Raw genomic sequence first — 9,184 nt, 5'->3', positions numbered from 1 at the left:
AGCCCCTTTGTCGGACAAAGGTAATGATTGGGAATGCACTCTCTCTGGTGGAAACCAAACTGCCGGCAGTTGATTTCAATCGTTGGAATTTTTTTTTGCAAAATTTATATACGATATATATATAAATATATATACGGTTTCAAAGTGTTTGCAAATGGTTTTAATTCCCGGGATCCATGTGAGCAGAGAGTGCGGCACTGTTCCTTGCAGCCGAGGGAGAGGTCCTCTCTTGTCGGGCAGTGCTTGATCATTAAGGGCTGAGAAGTTAAGTGTAAGATCATTTAGGATAATACCTGATGGGCTAATCTTGCACCTGCCTACAACCCCTGGGTTTTTATAAGATGGCTTGGCCCAGGGACCACTTAATGTAAGTGTTGGGCCCATAGGGTCCATGTGATGGGCTCAGGGGTTCACTGAGCTTTTTAATGAATTCGGTTGGGCCTTGTAATAAAGTTTGGGCCAAACCCATGTGGCTGGTGTGTAGATTAATGCTTGGGTCCCACGCCATACAAAGAAGCCCAACTGGGCAGCAGATTGGAAGCTAGTTAAGCACTGAACACTTAATGGGCCAAAAGCCCATTTCGAGCTGGGCTGACATGATCACCCATCTATGGGGCGGATCTGAGATTAATGTTAGCAAAAGGATTGGGCCTTTAACCTTATCCACTCTAGGAGACCAAATTCAAATCAGATTTGAATTTGGTAACCTCCTGATAAGATCAGGAGTAAGCTAACTTAATTTGCAGATAGGATTAAGATAATCCCCTATCCAAATACTGATTTGGATTGGGATAACTCCTAATTTAGGAGGTTTCTTAATCAAGAAGAAAAGAGGAGAAACCCTATGGACTATGGACCGGAAGGAAGCCAAGTGTAAGACACTTAAAGATTTGGGGTTCCTATTTATAGGCTACCCAAAAGATTCGGTGGGTTATCTATTCTATGACCCAAATGAGCAGAAAGTGTTCTGCAATCGAAATGCCCAATTCTTAGAAACCGAATACATCCTGGACACCCATCGTTAGGAAATAGTTCTTTATGAGGAGAGCTCAGGAGCAGTGGGAGATGTCCTACAAGTTCCAGGTAGTGACCAACCTAGAATATCCACTTGGGTATCCAGGCCACCAGTCCGATATGGTTATGACCAGGATAGTTATGGAAGAATGGTAGGATCCATCTAATGGACGCCATAAAGGTTGCGGAATGGGTGGGGCAAATTTCAAAAATTTCCTACCTTCTCCCAACTGGGAATCATATTCCCTGAATTTAGAATATAATATTCAAGGATCTACTTGAACCCTAATCAAACCAGATCTGTACCAAAGATAAATGGGAGGATTATACCTGATCCGGAGAAGCAGTATCTCCCAAAGTTGGTGTTCACACCCAAAGAATGCTCCAAGATCTGTCCCTGCAGAAGATGACACAGCTGTGGATGGAACAGAACCAGCAGGGTGCGTCCTACACACTGGATCCTTCACAAGAATCCCCTGGATGTACTAAACACTGAATTCTTTCAGTCTTTCTTGCAAGACTGATGTCAAGAACTGGTTTCTTGACTTTCTTTTCTGCAAAGATCAAATCTTGCAACAATGCAGATGGCGGCGGCAGGAGGAGATTTCCAAAAACGAAAAGGCTGAACTGTTTTCTTTTCTGGAGAGAATGAGATCTAATCTCAACTCGCAGGAACCTTTCTTGCTTACCAAAACCTCTTGGATCGAAATCTTATTTCTCTCTCTTGGTTCATTCGAAAATCTCCTCTCTTTTCTTCTTGATTAAGAAATCTCCTAATTAGGAGTTATCCCAATCCAAATCAGTATTTGGATAGGGGATAATCTTAATCCCTTTCCCAGATAGAGTTAGCTTACTCCTGATCTTATCAGGAGGTTACCAGATTCAAATCTGATTTGAACTTGGTCTCTAAGAGTGGATAAGGCTAAGAGCCCAATCCTTTTTGCTAACTTCAATCTCAAATTCGCCCCATTGATGGGTGATCATATCAGCCCACTTCGAAATGGGCTTTTGGCCCATTAAGTATTCAGTGTTTAATTAGTTTCCAATCTGCTGCCCAGTTGGGCTTCTTTGTATGGCGTGGGACCCAAGCATTGATCTACACACCAGCCACATGGGTTCGGCCCAGCCTTTAATACAAGGCCCAGCCGAATTCACTGAAAAACTCAATGAACCCCTTGAGTCCATCGTATGAACCCTATGGGCCCAACACTTACATTAAGTGGTCCCTGGGCCAAGCCATCTTATAAAAACCCAGGGACTGTGGGCAGGTGCAAGATTAGCCCATCAGGTATTATCCTAAATGGTCTTACACTTAACCTCTCAGCCCCTAATGATCAAGCACTGCCCGACAAGAGAGGACCTCGCCCTCGGCTGCAAGGAACAGTGCCGCACTCTCCTCTCACATGGATCCCGGGAATTAAAACCATTTGCAAACATTTTGAAACCGTACACATATATGTAAATATATTAATTTTGCAAAAACAAAATTCCAACGATTGAAATCAACTGCCGGCAGTTTGGTTTCCATCAGAGAGAGTGCATTCCCGATCATTACCCTTTGTCCGTCAAAGTGGCTGATTCTGTCACTATGACCACCCACTCAGATGAATTCTCAAACTGCCCCAACATACCCAGGTTTTGATCCCCACTCAGGATCTCACTGATTGGCATATCAAAGGCAGCCTGATCCAGCACCTAGTGAAGTGTCATAATCGAGTCTAGGGGTCAGGTGTAACTTTCCAGTTTTGCCCATCTATCTCCAAGGTCCAGGGCAAGACTGGAAATCTGGTCCGGTTCAAGGATTCAAGTAATCCCATGCTGTATGTGCCTCGGGTCTTACCCTGATGGCTGAGACAGGCCATCCCAACACTTGGTGGCACACCAGTATCAGCCTTGGCAGGATAAATCTCCCCAGACTTATCCAACGGCTGTGAACATTTAAAACTAACATGAGTCTCTACAAATGTCCAGTTTTAGGGTTTTACACAGAATTAAACCAAACAACATGAATCAAACATGCACTTTATTTATTTCCACTAAATAACAAAAGTACATCAAAATGATTGAAGCTAAGGGCATACAAAACTGTCTAACAGCTCCCACTTGCACTTAGGTCCAATCTGGTACAAGCCGGAGTCCCATACTTTCCACGTGTTTCTCAAACACCTTCTGTGTCAGTGGCTTAGTCAATGGGTCTGCCACATTATCCGCTGATGCTACCTTTTGAATTAGGACGTCCCCTCTACCAACGATCTCCCGCAGTACATGGTACTTCCTCTCGATGTGCTTTGACTTCGAGTGGGCCCGAGGCTCTTTAGCCTGGGCGATCACTCCATTGTTGTCACACAACAACGGGATGGGTGATGTGCTGGATGGAATCGCTCCCAATTCGTGTATGAATTTCTTCATCCACACGGCTTCCTTGGCAGCTTCACTTGCGGCAATGTACTCGGCCTCGGTTGTGGAGTCTGCAGTGGACCCCTGTTTGCTGCTTTTCCAGCAAACAGCACACGATCCTATCGTGAAAACATACCCAGATGTAGACTTTCTATCATCTGGATCCGACTGGAAATCGGCATCGGTATACCCTAGAACTTGCAGTGAACTACCATCGAATACCAGACAAAACTCTTTCGTCCTTCGAAGGTATTTGAGTATGTTCTTCACAGCGGTCCAATGCTCCTGTCCTGGGTTTGCCTGGAATCTGCTTACCACACTCACCGCCTGAGCTATGTCCGGGCGAGTGCACAACATGGCGTACATGATGCTCCCCACAGCTGAGGCATAGGGAACCTCTCTCATGCTCTCAATCTCCTCAGAAGTCTTGGGAGACATCTTCTTGGAGAGAGTGACTCCGTGCCTGAAAGGAACGTTTCCTTTCTTGAAGTTTTCCATGCTGTATCTTTTGACAATTTTGTCAATGTAAGCGGCCTGGGATAATCCAATTATCCGCTTCGATCTATCTCTATAGAGTCGAAGACCCAGTATGTATGAAGCTTCTCCAAGATCTTTCATGGAGAACTGCTGTGATAGCCATACCTTGACCGAAGTCAACATTCCTACATCATTCCCAATGAGTAGGATATCGTCCACATACAAGACTAAAAAGGTGATCTTATCCCCACTGGATTTCCTGTAAACACAGGGCTCATCCGGATTCTGCTCAAAGTCAAATGTTTTGACTGCAGAATCAAAACGGATGTTCCAACTCCTAGAAGCCTGCTTAAGTCCATATATGGATCTATTAAGTTTACATACCATGTGTTCCTGACCAGCAGCAATGAAGCCTTGCGGCTGCTGCATGTAGATATCTTCACTAAGATCTCCATTCAGGAACGCTGTTTTGACATCCATTTGCAAAATCTCGTAATCATGGTACGCTGCTACAGCTAGCAGGATCCTAATGGATTTAAGCATGGCCACCGGTGAAAAGGTTTCCTCATAGTCGATGCCTTCTTTCTGAGTTTACCCTTTCGCCACCAAACGAGCTTTAAAGGTCTCAATCCTGCCATCGGGGCCCTTCTTCCTCTTGTAGATCCATTTGCAACCAATTGCTTTTACCCCGGAGGGCGGATCCACTAGAGTCCAGACTCCATTGGTCTCCATTGAGTCCATCTCGGCTCTCATGGCCTCCACCCACTTCTGGGAGTCTATGTCTAACATAGCTTCCGCGTAAGTCACGGGATCCTCTTCACTAGTCAAGGCTTCCACCAGGTAACTATCCTGGTCATAACCATATCGGACTGGTGGTCTGGATACCCGGGTGGACCTTCTAGGTTGGTCATTACCTGGAACTTGTGGGACATCTCCCACTGCTCCTGAGCTCTCCTCATCAAGAACTATTTCCTGACGATGGGTGTCCAGGATGTAATCGGATTCTAAGAATCGGGCGTTTCGACTGCAGAACACTTTCTGCTCACTTGGGTCATAGAATAGATAACCCACCGAATCCTTTGGGTAGCCTATAAACAGGCAACGACTGGTTTTAGATTCCAACTTGTCCGCACTTGTTCTTTTAACGTGTGCAGGACAACCCCAAATCTTCAAGTGTCTCACACTTGGCTTCCTTCCGGTCCAAAGCTCATATGGAGTTTTCGGAACTGATTTGGTTGGAACCCTATTCAGCACGTAGATAGCAGTCTCTAATGCGTATCCCCAAAAGGATGTGGGTAATTCTGAGCGTACGAGAAGTGACCGGACCATGTCCAACAAGGTCCTATTTCTCCTCTCTGAAACACCGTTGAGTTGAGGTGTAGCAGGAGGAGCTAGTTGTGACACTATCCCATTGGCCTTTAAGTAGTCCCTGAATTCGTCAGAGAGATACTCGCCACCTCGATCTGATCGAAGGGCCTTAATTTCTCTCCCTAACTGTTTCTCGACTTCCTGTCTGAACTCTTTGAACTTTTCAAATGATTCAGACTTATGTCTCATCAGGTACACGTAACCATATCGTGAAAAATCATCTGTAAAGGTGATGAAGTACACGTGTTGATTCCGTGTCCTAACACTCAGGGGACCACATACATCAGTATGTATTAGGTCAAGTGTGCCTGCACATCTTTCAGGCTTACCGTCAAATGGCCGCTTAGTCATCTTACCTTGGAGGCAAGGTTCACAAGTGGGAAGATTTTCTACGGTTAGAAAATCCAAAGGACCATCCTTTACCAGTCTTGTGATTCGGTCGACACCGATGTGGCCAAGTCGGTAATGCCAGAGGCACGTGGGATTTATTGTATCACGAGTCCTTTTCTTGGGATTTTCGACCGACGTAGTTTCGGTTAAGTTAGTTTCCAAAGAAGGATGCAGAACATAGAGACCGTTCTCTAGTTCCCCGCATGCGATGAATTTATTATTCCGTTTAACAGTAATCATATTACTAAAGTAAACAGTATATCCATCAGCACACAATTTTGAAACAGAAATTAAATTCCTTCTCAAGTTCTGTACATAAAGACAATCTTTAAGTACAAGGACTCCTTCTTTAAAAACTAATTCTACGGTTCCTATTGCCGCAGCTGCAACACTTGCAGTTGTTCCCAAGAACAGTGTCACTTCACCTTCACTCAGCCTTCTGCTAACTTTGAACCCCCTGCAGTGAGTTACACGCATGAGTTGAAGCCCCGGAGTCAACACACCAGGACACAGAAGTAACTAACATATTAGTTTCTATGACACAAGTTTCGATATTACCTTTCTTAGATTCCAGGTAGGTAGGACAGTTCCTCTTCCAGTGGCCGGTCTGCTTGCAGAAGTGACAGACATCAGATGCCTTGTTCTTCTTCTGCTTCTTGGGTTTGGTAGTCTTCTTCTGGGGCTTCTTTGCCTTTCTCTTTCTCTTGCCCGATTTGTTAGCTTCAGCAAGCATAACCACAGGCTCATCCTTCTTGAGTAAATCCTCGGCCCTCTGCAACATATTGCTGAGTTCCTGGACGCTGACATTCAGCTTATTCATATTGTAGTTCATAGTGAACGCATTGAAGGAAGAGGGCAAAGAATTTAGGATGGCATCCACTTGCGTGCCAAGATCTAGCCCGGATCCAAGAGCTTCAAGTTCATTGATGTATCCCATCATCCGAAGACAATGGTCATGAACTTTCTGCCCTTTGGTCATCTGCGCGGTCATGAACAATTTCAGGACCTTCGGTCGAGTAGAACGGTTCTGCTCCTCATACATTGTCCTTAGACTGTCCAATATGTCCTTGGCAAGTTCGATCTGATCGAACTGCCTCTGTATTGAGTTGTCTAATGAGGCAATGACAAAGCAGCGGGCTAGGGAGTTCTTATCCTCCCAATCTTGGTAGTCCCTCCTACGGGCCTCAGAAGCCCTATCACCCGGACGTTCCGGGGCAGGATTTTTCACTACCTTGTCTAACTTTTCAGAAGTTAGGACCAGCATAAGATTTCTGTACCAGTCGGCATAGTTTGGGCCCTTAAGCTTGTTATCGTCTAGAAGCTTTGCAAATTGACCGTTTGCCATTTTCTGATAAAACAGCAAAATCATTAGTCCACAACCTTAGTTTGATTCATGTTTACCTACATAGATATGGCTTTTAATCTATGTTCCATTCCCATTTGTTCATCTCTGAGATTTCCCTCCTATCTCAGTGACGGAGGCGACGAAATGTCTCTGGAAATGTGGGAAATCACATGGGGTGCGTGAAGCCAACTGTTTCAGCTGCATAACCCCACCACCTTTCTGTGACGGATCATATCCACTCATCAAATGAGTTTCCCTTTGGCCTCTGTCAGACAAGGTTCAGAGCCGTTTTCAGGTAAACCCTTCTGTCAGTGAGTGCACACCCATCATATTCAGGTTACGCCAAGGTACCGTGAGAGAGTTCCCATTTTCTGGTGAAGCCCCTCCCACATCGGTCTATGATGCCCCTATCATCTTATGAAACACTCTAATAGATCCAACAGCAAATGGATAGCCCAATTTTATGGTGCGTTTCCTCATTACTGATGGACCCATCATTGTGCTAATGACGGAAGGCCTTTAGAGAGTCCATCATATGGATCTCCCTATCACTTGCATTCATATTTGCTGGAGGGAACAAAATCACGGCCTAGTTCTAATTTAGGTCAAACCAAAGTGGCTCCCACTGACTTTCATAAAGTCAGATTTCTGGTGGGCCTTAATCGGCTAGGGGTTCCGTATGTCCCTTTTCAGGGTTGTGGGGCCCACCAGGCAAAGAGGGGGGTCATCCAATGACCTTCAGGGACACCATGGCAATGATGTGCATTCAGCCATGGTGTGCGCAAGAGCCACTAACGAGTCATCACGGGCCAAGTACTTATGGCCCATGGTCGCAGCACATCAAACATCCCAACATCACATGTAAAGGAGGAATTGATCCAATCAATTAATTGCTGTAAAGCCCATTCAACGGCCCATTTAAAAACCAAGTCATTAACGATTAATGTCCACTAGGTGTATGGGCTGAATCGCAGATAGCAGTTCGGCCCATACAGCTTATCTCACAATAATGGGCTTTTGCAGTTTTAACCCTTTAAAACTGGGCTTTACAGGTGGGCCGAATTAATCCCTGTAATTGAACATCAGATTTGGAACAAAAGTGTGAGACAATTGGACTGAGAACAGCCCCTTTCGAAACTCAGATTCGGTCCAAACAGTTTTGGTCCAATCTAGTCCGAAATGGTCCAAAACTGATTTTCAATTCAAGAATTAATTATTGAATGATCTGAAATTAATAGTTTTGATTTCTAGCAAACACAAAACAATTATGGACTGTTCGCACCACCTGCAAAACAGAGGTTAATCACAATGGTTGCAGTTTCATAAACTGCAAATCGCAGAAAACGATTTCTCCATCTGCAAATCTCCAGCGCCGCCATCTTCTTCCATCTTCTTTAATCAAGAAAAATAACAGAAATCCTATTTCTATTAATTACATTCTTGATCAAATCCTATACATTCAGTCTAAAAAAATAAAAAAAAATTATTTACAGACCGAATTGAATGAAATAAATAAATGGAAAAGAAAAAGGGTGCGCAGACCATCTGCGCTAAAACTGCACTGCGATCTCCAGGTTTGAACAGTCCATTAAATCAAAATAAATAAAGAACAATTCCAAATAAATTTTGGATTTAATAGAAATTAATTTCAGATCAATCGCCCTTAACAAGAAACAGTTTCTTGAAAAAAAAAAGAGAAAACAATCTGCGCAAATCTTGAAAGAACACCTTCTATCCATCTGCGCAGGGTCAGATCTGATTTTCTTTAGGTTCAAGATTCGAACCTGTGGCTCTGATACCACTGGAAGAATGGTAGGATCCATCTAATGGACGCCATAAAGGTTGCGGAATGGGTGGGGCGAATTTCAAAAATTTCCTACCTTCTCCCAACTGGGAATCATATTCCCTGAATTTAGAATATAATATTCAAGGATCTACTTGAACCCTAATCAAACCAGATCTGTACCAAAGATAAATGGGAGGATTATACCTGATCCGGAGAAGCAGTATCTCCCAAAGTTGGTGTTCACGCCCAAAGAATGCTCCAAGATCTGTCCCTGCTGAAGATGACACAGCTGTGGATGGAACAGAACCAGCAGGGTGCATCCTACACACTGGATCCTTCACAAGAATCCCCTAGATGTACTAAACACTGAATTCTTTCAGTCTTTCTTGCAAGACTGATGTCAAGAA

Source organism: Nelumbo nucifera, chromosome 1 (genome assembly GCF_055504915.1).
Source record: "Nelumbo nucifera cultivar China Antique chromosome 1, China Antique-T2T, whole genome shotgun sequence".
In the NCBI taxonomy this organism is placed as follows: domain Eukaryota; kingdom Viridiplantae; phylum Streptophyta; class Magnoliopsida; order Proteales; family Nelumbonaceae; genus Nelumbo; species Nelumbo nucifera.
The sequence above is the reverse complement of the archived record's forward strand: the minus strand, read 5'-3'. Positions refer to the sequence as shown.